Source organism: Arachis ipaensis, chromosome B1 (assembly GCF_059453495.1).
Source record: "Arachis ipaensis isolate K30076 ecotype BB chromosome B1, ASM5945349v1, whole genome shotgun sequence".
Classification (NCBI taxonomy): domain Eukaryota; kingdom Viridiplantae; phylum Streptophyta; class Magnoliopsida; order Fabales; family Fabaceae; genus Arachis; species Arachis ipaensis.
The window spans coordinates 22,687,058-22,698,003 of NC_142436.1; the positions used below are offsets into that span (position 1 = coordinate 22,687,058).

The following is a 10,946-nucleotide window of genomic DNA, read 5'->3' on the forward strand; positions in this document are numbered from 1 at the left end:
AAGTACTACTGTTTTTCTATTCAATTCACGCCTACTTCTTCTCTAAGATATACACTCGTTCTTCAACTTGATGAATGTGATGATCCATGGCACTCATCATCATTCTCACCTATGAACGCGTGCCTGAGAACCACTTCCGTTCTACATGCAATCAAGCTTGAATGTGTATCTCTTGGGTTTCTAATCTAAGATTAGAACCTTCGTGGTATAGGCTAGAATTATTGGCGGCCATGCCTGAGATCCAGAAAGTCTAAACCTTGTCTGTGGTATTTCGAGTAGGATCTGGGAAGGGATGACTATGACGAGCTTCAAACTCGCGAGTGTTGGGCGTGTGACAGACGCAAAAGGATCAATGGATCCTATTCCAACATGATCGAGAACCAACAACTGATTAGCCGTATGGTGACAGCGCATTTAAAACATTTTCACTGAGAGGACGGGAAGTAGCCATTGACAACGATGATGCCCAACATAAAGTTTGCCATGGAAAGGAATATGAATGATTGGAAGGAGGCAATAGGAAAGCAGAGGTTCAGAAGGAACAAAGCATCTTCATACGCTTATCTGAAATTTCTACCAATGAATTACATAAGTATCTCTATCTTTATTTTATGTTTTATTCATCTTTTAATTATCAATCCTCCATAACCATTTGAATCTGCCTGACTGAGATTTACAAGATGACCATAGCTTGCTTCAAGCCGACAGTCTCCGTGGGATCGACCCTTACTCACGTAAGGTTTATTACTTGGACGACCCAGTGCACTTGCTGGTTAGTTGTGCGGAGTTGTGACAAAGAGTTGAGATTACAATTGTGCATACCAAGTTGTTGGCGCCATTGATGATCACAATTTTGTGCACCAAGTTTTTGGCGCCGTTGCTGGGGAACAAACAATCCCCGCGCAACCAAGTTTTTGGCGCCGTTGCCGGGGATTGTTCGAGTTTGGACAACTGACAGTTCATCTTGTTGCTTAGATTAGGTAATTTTATTTTATATTTAAGCTTTTTACTTTTTATTTTCGAAAAAAAAATTTTCAAAAATACAAAAATATTTCTATTCTGTTCTTCAGAGTTTTTAAGAATGAATTCTAGAGTTTCATGATGATTTGTTGAAGCCTGGCTGGCTGTGAAGCCATGTCTAATCTTTTGGACCGAGGTTTCAACTTATCATCATAAGAGCTTGATGATTTCTACCAATTTTGCTGTTGAAAGTAATGATCTGCTAAAGCTTGGCTGGCCATTGGCCATGTCTAGTGTTTTGGACCGAGGCTTTCACTGAAAGCTTGGCTGGCTAGTAAGCCATGTCTAATTCTTGAACCGGTGTTTTAGACTAACATTGTAATGATTCCTGGAATTCTCATTAAAAATTTTGAATCCCTTTATTTTCCTTTCCATATAATTTTCGAAAAATCACAAAAAAATTTATAAAATCTTAAAATCAAAAATATTTTATGTTTCTAGTTTGAGTCAAGTGTCAATTTTTAAGTTTGGTATCAATTGTATTCTTCTAATTTTCGAAAATTACATGCATTATGTTCTTCATTGATCTTCAAGTTGTTCTTGATGATTTCAGTGCTCTGATCTTTAATTTCTCTTATTTTGTGTCTTTTGTTGTTTCTTACATGCATTTTTAAATTATTATAGTCCTTAGTATACAAATTTCTGAGTTTGATGTCTTGCATGCATTGTTTATTTGATCTTAGTTGCATCCTTTTTATTATTGTGTCTCATCATTAAAAATTCAAAAAAAAATTTCAAAATTATGTCTTTTCAAGTCAATAATACAGAGAATTGAAGATTCAGAACATTCAGCAGAGGAATCACACAGAAAAAGCTAGGCGTTCAAAACGCCCAGTGAAGAAGAAAAACTGGCATTTAAACGCCAGCCAGGGTAAACGCCCAGAAAGGTAGCATTTTGGGCGTTAAACGCCAGAATGGATGCCATTCTGGGCGTTTAACGCCAGGAGGACACTAGAGGGAAGATTTTGTTTTTAATTCAAATCTTTCTCAAATATTCATAATTTTTAAAAATCAAATCTTTTTTCAAATCATATCTTTTCAATCATACCTTTTCAAAATCAATTTCTTTTCAATTTTTTATTTATTACTATTTTCGAAAATTCTTGCTACAATTAGTGATTTAATTCAAAAGTTTCAAGTTGTTACTTGCCTATTAAGAAAGGATCAAAAGTTTTAATTCTAGAATCATATCTTTTAATTTCTTGTTGGTCAAGTAATCAACTTTAATTTTAAAAAAACTTTCTTCTTTTAAATTTGATTCTCAATCATATCTTCTCAATCATATTTTTTCAATCACATCTTTTTCAAAATTAAGTTTCAATCATATCTTTTTGATTTCTAATTTCAAAATCTTTTCCAAAAATCACTTAATTTCTTTCACAATCTTAGTTTTCGAAAATCATTTACCAAATTTTCAAAATTTCTTTCAATTATTTCAAAATCTTTTACTTTAATTTTGAAAATTCTTCCCCTCTTCTCAAATCCTTCTATTTAAAGGACTAACACTCCTCCTCAATGTATAATTCGAACTCTATCCCTCTTGATAAGTTCAAATTCTTTCTTCTCTACCCTCTCCTTCTATTCTTCTTTACCTCTGACACCTCAAGGAATCTCTATACTGTGACATAGAGGATTCTATATTTTCTTCTCCTCCCTTTTCATATGAGCAGGAGCAAGGACAAAGGCATTCTTGTTGAAGCTGATCCTGAACCTTAAAGGACCTTGAAGAGAAAGCTAAGAGAAGCTAAAGTACAACTCTCTATAGAGGACCTAACAGAACTTTTCAAACAAGAAGAAGTCATGGCAGCCAAAAACAACAACAATGAACGTGCTTGGTGACTTTACTGTACCTACTCCTGACTTCTATGGGAGAAGCATCTCAATCCCTGCCATTGGAGCAAACAACTTTGAGCTTAAGCCTCAATTAGTTTCTCTGATGCAACAGAATTGCAAGTTTTATGGACTTCCATTGGAAGATCCTCATCAGTTCTTAGCTGAATTCTTGCAAATCTGTGACAATGTCAAGACCAATGGGGTTGATCCCGAGGTCTACAAGCTTATGCTCTTTCCCTTTGTTGTAAGAGACAGAGCTAGAACATGGTTGGATTCACAACCTAAAGAAAGCCTGAACTCTTGGGAAAAGCTAGTCAATGCCTTCTTGGCAAAGTTCTTTCCACCTCAAAAATTGAGCAAGCTTAGAGTGGAAGTCCAAACCTTCAGACAGAAGGAAGGTGAATCCCTCTATGAAGCTTGGGAAAGATACAAACAATTGATCAGAAGGTGTCCTTCTGACATGCTTTCAGAATGGAGCATCATCGGTATCTTCTATGATGGTCTATCTGAACTGTCCAAGATGTCATTGGACAGCTCTGCTGGAGGATCTCTTCATCTGAAGAAGACGCCTGTAGAAGCTCAAGAACTCATTGAAATGGTTGCAAATAACCAATTCATGTACACTTCTGAAAGGAATCCTATGAATAATGGAACAAGTCAGAAGAAAGGAGTTCTTGAAATTGATACTCTGACTGCCATATTGGCTTAGAACAAAATATTGACTCAACAAGTCAATATGATTTCTCAAAGTCTGTCTGGAATGCAAGCAGCAACAGGCAGTACTAAAGAAGCTTCATCTGAAGAAGAAGCTTATGATCCTGAGAACCCAGCAATGGAAGAGGTGAATTACATGGGAGAACCCTATGAAAACACCTATAATCCTTCATGGAGAAATCATCCAAACCACTCATGGAAGGATCAACAAAGGCTTCAACAATAATAATGGTGGAAGAAATAGGTTTAGCAATAATATGCCCTTTCCATCATCTTCTCAGCAACAGACAGAGAATTCTAAGCAGAGCCACTCTGACTTAGCAACTGTAGTCTCTTATCTAATTAAAACCACTCAAAGTTTCATGACTGAAACAAGGTCCTCCATTAGAAATTTGGAGGCACAAGTGGGTCAGCTGAGCAAGAAAGTTACTGAACTCCCTCTTAGTACTCTTCCAAGCAATACAGAAGAGAATCCAAAAGGAGAGTGCAAGACCATCAACATACCCCCACACGGCCGAACTTGGAGAGGAGGAAGAGGCAGTGATCTCCACTGAGGAAGACCTCAATGGACGTCCACTAACCTCCAAGGAGTTTGCCAATGAGGAACCATGGGAATCTAAGGCTCACACTGAGACCATAGAGATTCCATTGAATTTACTTTTGCCATTCATGAGCTCTGATAAGTATTCTTCCTCTGAAGATGATGAAGATGTTACTAAAGAACAAGTTGCTAAGTACCTTGGAGCAATCATGAAGCTAAATGCCAAGCTATTTGGTAATGAGACTTGGGAGGATGAACCCCCCTTGCTCACCAAAGAACTGGATGACTTGACTAGGCAGAAATTACCTCTGAAGAGACAAGATCCTGGAAAGTTCTCAATACCTTGTACCATAGGCATCATGACCTTTGAAAAGGCTCTGTGTGACATAGGGTCAAGCATAAACCTCATGCCTCTCTCTGTAATGAAGAAGCTATGAATCCTTGAGGTACAAGCTGCAAGAATCTTACTAGAGATGGCAGACAATTCAAGAAAACAGGCTTATGGACTAGTAGAGGATGTCTTGGTAAAGGTTGAAGGCCACTACATCCCTGCTGATTTTATAATCCTAGATACTGGGAAGTGTATGGATGAATCCATCATCCTTGGCAGACCCTTCCTAGCCACAGCAAGAGCTGTGATTGATGTTGACAGAGGAGAATTGGTCCTTCAAGTGAATGAGGACTCCCTTGTGTTTAAAGCTCAAGGATCTCCCTCTGTAACCATGGAGAGGAAGCATGAAAAGCTTCTCTCAATGCAGAGTCAAACAAAATTCCCCCATTCAAACTCTAAGTTTGGTGTTGGGAGGCCACAACCAAACTTTAAGTTTGGTGTTGAGAGGCCATTATCATGCTGAGTATCTGTGAGGCTCTATAAAAGCCCACTGTCAAGCTACTGACATTAAAGAAGCGCTTGTTGGGAGGCAACCCAATTTTACTTATCTATGTTAAATTTCTATTTTCCATTGTTATTTTATGTTTTCTGTAGGTGGATGATCATTTGAAGTCACAAAAACAATTGAAAAAGCAAAAACAAACTGAAAAACAGAATGAAAAATAGCACACCCTGGAGGAGAAGGCTACTGGCGTTTAAACGCCAGTAAGGGCAGCAGAATGGGTGTTAAACGCCTAGTCTGGCACCATTCTGGGAGTTTAACGCCAGAAATGGGCACCAGACTGGCGTTTAATGCCAGAAAAGGGCAAGAAGCTGGCGATAAACGCCAAAAATGGGCAGCAACCTGGTGTTTAACACCAGGATTGGCAGCAGAGGGCGTTTTGCACGCCTAATTGGTGCAGGGATGAGAAATCCTTGACACCTCAGGATCTGTGGACCCCACAGGATCTCCACCAACCTCAACTCACTCTCTCTCTCTTCTTCATACCTTTTTATAATACTCTTTCCCAAATACCCTTCACCAATCAACTCAATACCTCTTCCCCAAAAAACCCCTCACCTATCAAATCTTACCCTCTTCTCCATAAACCCTTCACCAATCCACATCCACCCATCATAAACCCCACCTACCTCACCATTCAAATTCAAAACACTTTCCCTCCCAAACCCACTCATACATGGCCGAAACACTACCCCCTCCATCTCCTCTATTTCTTCTCTATCCCCTCTCTTCTTTCTTTTTTTGCTCGAGGACGAGCAAACCTTTTAAGTTTGGTGTGGTAAAAGCGTTGCTTTTTATTTTTTCATAACCATTTATGGCACCTAAGGCCGGAGAAACCTCTAGAAAGAGGAAAGGGAAGGCAAAAGCTTCCACCTCCGAGTCATGGGAGATGGAAAGATTCATCTCAAGGGATGCATTTTCCTCCACAAAACTATTGGGAGCAAATTAACACCTCCCTAGGAGAATTAAGTTCCAACATGGGACAACTAAGGGTGGAGCACCAAGAGCATTCTATCCTCCTCCATGAAATTAGAGAAGACCAAAGAGTTATGAGAGAGGAGCAACAAAGGCAAGGAAGAGATATTAAGGAGCTCAAGCACTCCATAAGATCTTCAAGAGGAAGAACAAGCCGCCATCATTAAGGTGGACCCGTTCTTTAATTTCCTTGTTCTTTATTTTCTGTTTTTCGAATTTTTATGATTTATGTTTGTGTCTTTATTACATGATCACTAGTGTCTAAGTGTCTATGCCTTAAAGCTATGAAAATGAATCCATCACCTTTCTTAAACGAAAAATATTTTTAATTGAAAAAGAAAAAGACATACATGAATTTCAAATTTTAAAACAGTTTAGTTATTTTGATGTGGTGGCAATACTTTTGTCTTTCTGAATGAATGCTTGAACAGTGCATATTTTTTTGAATTTTTTGTTCATGAATGCTAAAATTGCTGGCTCTTGAAAGAATGATGGAAAAGGAGAAATGTTATTTGATAATCTAAAAAATCATAAAATTGATTCTTGAAGCAAGAAAACGCAGTGAAAAAAAAAGAGAGAAAGAAAGAAAAAGAAAAAGCAAGTAGAAAAAGCCAATAGCCCTTTAAACCAAAAGGCAAGGGTAAAATAAAAAAAGGATCCAAGGCTTTGAGCATTAGCGGATAGGAGGGCCCACAGGAATAAAATCTTGGCCTAAGCGGCTAAACCAAGCTGTCCCTAACCATGTGCTTGTGGCGTGAAGGTGTCAAGTGAAAACTTGAGACTGAGCGGTTAAAGTCGTGGTCCAAAGCAAAAAGAGTGTGCTTAAGAGCTCTGGACACCTCTAATTGGGGACTCTAGCAAAGCTGAGTCACAATCTGAAAAGGTTCACCCAGTTATGTGTCTGTGGCATTTATGTATCCGGTGGTAATACTGGAAAATAAAGTGCTTAGGGTCATAGCCAAGACTCATAAAGTAGCTGTATTCAAGAATCAACATAATTAACTAGGAGAATCAATAACATTATTTGAATTCTAAGTTCCTATAGATGCCAATCATTCTGAACTTCAAAAGGATAAAGTGAGATGCCGAAACTGTTCAGAAGCAGAAAGCTAATAGCCCCGCTCATCTAATTAAAACTGATCTTCATAGATGTTTTTGGAATTCATTGTATATTCTATTCTTTTTATCCTATTTGATTTTCAGTTGCTTCGGGACAAGCAATAATTTAAGTTTGGTGTTGTGATGAGCGGATAATTTATACGCTTTTTGGCATTGTTTTTAGTGTGTTTTTAGTATATTTTAGTTAGTTTTTATTATATTTTTATTAGTTTTTAATTAAAAATCACATTTTTGGATTTTACTATGAGTTTGTGTATTTTTCTGTGGATTCAGGTATTTTCTAGCTGAAATTGAGGGACCTGAGCAAAAATCTGATTCAGAGGCTGAGAAAGGACTGCAGATGCTGTTGGATTCTGACCTCCCTACACTCGAAGTGGATTTTCTGGAGCTACAGAAGCCCATTTGGCGCGCTCTCAATTGCGTTGGAAAGTCGACATCCTGGGCTTTGCCCAATATTTGATGGTCCAAATTGGCATTCAAAGTCTGCATAGAAATTCTGGCGTCAAAACGCCAGAACTGGCATAAAAGCTGGAGTTAAACGCCCAAACTGGCACAAAAGCTGGTGTTTAACTCCAAAAAAAGTCTCTGCACATGAAAACTTCAATGCTCAACCCAAGCACATACCAAGTGGGCCCGGAAGTGGATTCTGCATCATTTACTCATTTCTATAAACCCTAGGTTACTAGTTTTCTACAAATAGAACCTTTTGCTATTGTATTTGATAAACTTTTACACACTTGATCATACTTTGATAGACCTTTTCACGCTTTGGGAGGCTGGCCATTCGGCCATGTCTAGACCTTTTATTCTTATGTATTTTCAACGGTGGAGTTTCTACACACCATAGATTAAGGTGTGGAGCTCTGCTGTTCTTCATGAATTAATGCAAAGTACTACTGTTTTTCTATTCAATTCACGCCTACTTCTTCTCTAAGATATACACTCGTTCTTCAATTTGATGAATGTGATGATCCGTGACACTCATCATTATTCTCACCTATGAACGCGTACCTGAGAACCACTTCCGTTCTACATGCAATCAAGCTTGAATGTGTATCTCTTGGGTTTCTAATCTAAGATTAGAACCTTCGTGGTATTGGCTAGAATTATTGGCAGCCATGCCTGAGATCCGGAAAGTCTAAACCTTGTCTGTGGTATTCCGAGTAGGATCTGGGAAGGGATGACTGTAACGAGCTTCAAACTTGCGAGTGTTGGGCGTGTGACAGACGCAAAAGGATCAATGGATCCTATTTTAACATGATCGAGAACCAACAACTGATTAGCCGTGTGGTGACAGCGCATTTGGAACATTTTCACTGAGAGAACGGGAAGTAGCATTGACAACGGTGATGCCCAACATAAAGCTTGCCATGGAAAGGAGTATGAATGATTGGAAGGAGGCAATTGGAAAGCAGAGGTTCAGAAGGAACAAAGCATCTTCATACGCTTATCTGAAATTTCTACCAATGAATTACATAAGTATCTCTATCTTTATTTTATGTTTTATTCATCTTTTAATTATCAATCCTCCATAACCATTTGAATCTGTCTGACTGAGATTTACAAGATGACCATAGCTTGCTTCAAGCCGACAGTCTCTGTGGGATCGACCCTTACTCACGTAAGGTTTATTACTTGGACGACCCAGTGCACTTGCTGGTTAGTTGTGCGGAGTTGTGACAAAGAGTTGAGATTACAATTGTGCGTACCAAGTTGTTGGCGCCATTGATGATCACAATTTTGTGCACCAATATGCTATGCTGAGACATAGTCTCGTATCGAAAGCTCTTTGAAAAGCTCTCCAAAACCTTGATTTGAATCGGGAATCACGGTCCGACACTATCGTCTTAGGCACACCGTGCATCTTTACAATCTCCTTGATGTACATCCTCGCCAATTCCTCCAATGAATAGTTCACTTGGATAGGTAGAAAATGAGCGAACTTGGTTTAGTGATCCACGATCCCCCAAGTCGCATCAAATCTCAACCTAGTCCTCAGCAAACTGGTCACAAAATTCATTGCAATTCCTTCCTACTTCCACTGAGAAATCTCAAGTGGTTGTAACATTCCCGACGGTCTCTGGTGCTCTATCTTCACCTTCTGACATATCAGACACTTAGATACAACTGTAGTTACATCATTCTTCATTCCAGGCCATCAGAACATCTTCAAATCATGATACATCTTTGTACTACCTGGATGAATGGAGAATCTGCTGCTATGAGCTTTCGACAACAATTCTTGTCTCAAGCTCCCGACATCTGGCTTACATATCCTCCCGTTATACCTCCATATCCCTTCACCGTCCTTAGTGAACTCTCCATGCCTCTCTCTACCAATGAGTTGAAACATCTTCTTTGATCCTCATCCAAGCAACAGTCAAAGACTTTCTGCTCAAAGCGTCTGCTACCATATTAGCCTTCCCAGGGTGATAACTCAGTTCAAAATCATAATCCTTCAGTAGCTCCATCCACCTCCTCTGACGCATATTGAGCTCTTTCTGATCAAAGATGTACTTGAGACTCTTGTGATCAGAAAAGGCTCTAAACCTCACTCCGTACAAGTAATGCCTCTAAATCTTCAATGCAAATACAACCGCCGCTAATTCCAAGTCATGAGTTGGGTAATTCACCTCATGTGGTCTTAGTTGACGTGAAGCATAATCCAGCACATTCCGGTGCTGCATTAACATGCAACCCAAGCCTTTCAGCGAGGCATCGCAGTAAACCTCAAATGGTTCGTGTGATTCAGGTAGGATTAAAACTGGCGCTGAAGTCAACTTTTCTTTCAAGGTCTGAAAACTTTCCTCATACTCGGACGTCCACACAAACGGTGTCTCTTTCCTTGTTAACTTAGTCATTGGTAGTGAAATTTGTGAGAACCCGTGAATGAACCTTCTGTAATATCCAGCTAATCCCAAGAAGCTTCTGACCTCATTCACTGGCGTCGGTCTTTCTCATTCCATCACCGCCTCAACCTTCGAAGGATCCACTGTTATCCGTCCTTTACTCATCACGTGACCAAAGAACTTTACTTCCTCCTTCCAGAATTCATATTTCGACAACTTAGCATACAATTTCCACTCCTTTAAAACTTGCAGCACAATCCTCAGATGCTCTTCATACTCATTCGCTGTCTTAGAATAAACCAGAATGTCATATATAAACACCACCACAAACTTATCCAAAAAAGAACGAAATACTCTGTTCATGTAATCCATGAACACAGTAGGTGCATTCGTCGACCCAAAGGACATCACCGCAAACTCGTAGTGCCCATAGTGCATCCTAAATGGAGTCTTTGGAATATCATCCTTCTTCACCCTTATCTGATGATAACCGGATCTTAAATCAATTTTTGAAAATACTCCAGCTCCTTGCAACTGATCCATTAAGTCATCTATCCTTGGCAACGGATACTTGTTCTTCACAGTCACATTATTTAACTGTCGATAATCTATGCAGAGTTGCATTCCTTCATCCTTCTTCTTCACCAATAAAACTGGTGCTCCCCACGGAGATACACTCGGTTGAATGAACCTCTTGTTCAGAAGCGTTTCCAATTGAGTCTTAAGTTCAGTAAGCTCTATCAGAGCCATTCAGTATGATGCAATTAAGACTGGTCTGGCTCTCAACACCAAGTCAATAGCAAATTCAATCTCCCTTTGAGGTGAAAATTTAGAGATATCTTCAGGAAATACTTCAGGAAAGTCTCTAACTACCGGAATTTGATCTAATTTCTGTTCGTCACCTAAAGTATTCGCAGCCAAAAGTATATAACCCTGACACTCTTTTCCACTACAATTCACCAACACAAAGTTCACATAATAACCCTCAGCTACCATTGCTCG

At 39.2% G+C, this 10,946-nt stretch overlaps 1 non-coding gene across 1 annotated transcript; it reads right to left on the reverse strand.

The window, feature by feature from the left end:
• Window positions 1-3,211: 3,211 nt before the first annotated feature.
• LOC148575947 (small nucleolar RNA R71) lies at window positions 3,212-3,319 on the reverse strand. Its single transcript, XR_015904295.1, has one exon. It is a non-coding gene; the product is annotated as a small nucleolar RNA R71 (small nucleolar RNA).
• Window positions 3,320-10,946: the final 7,627 nt, after the last annotated feature.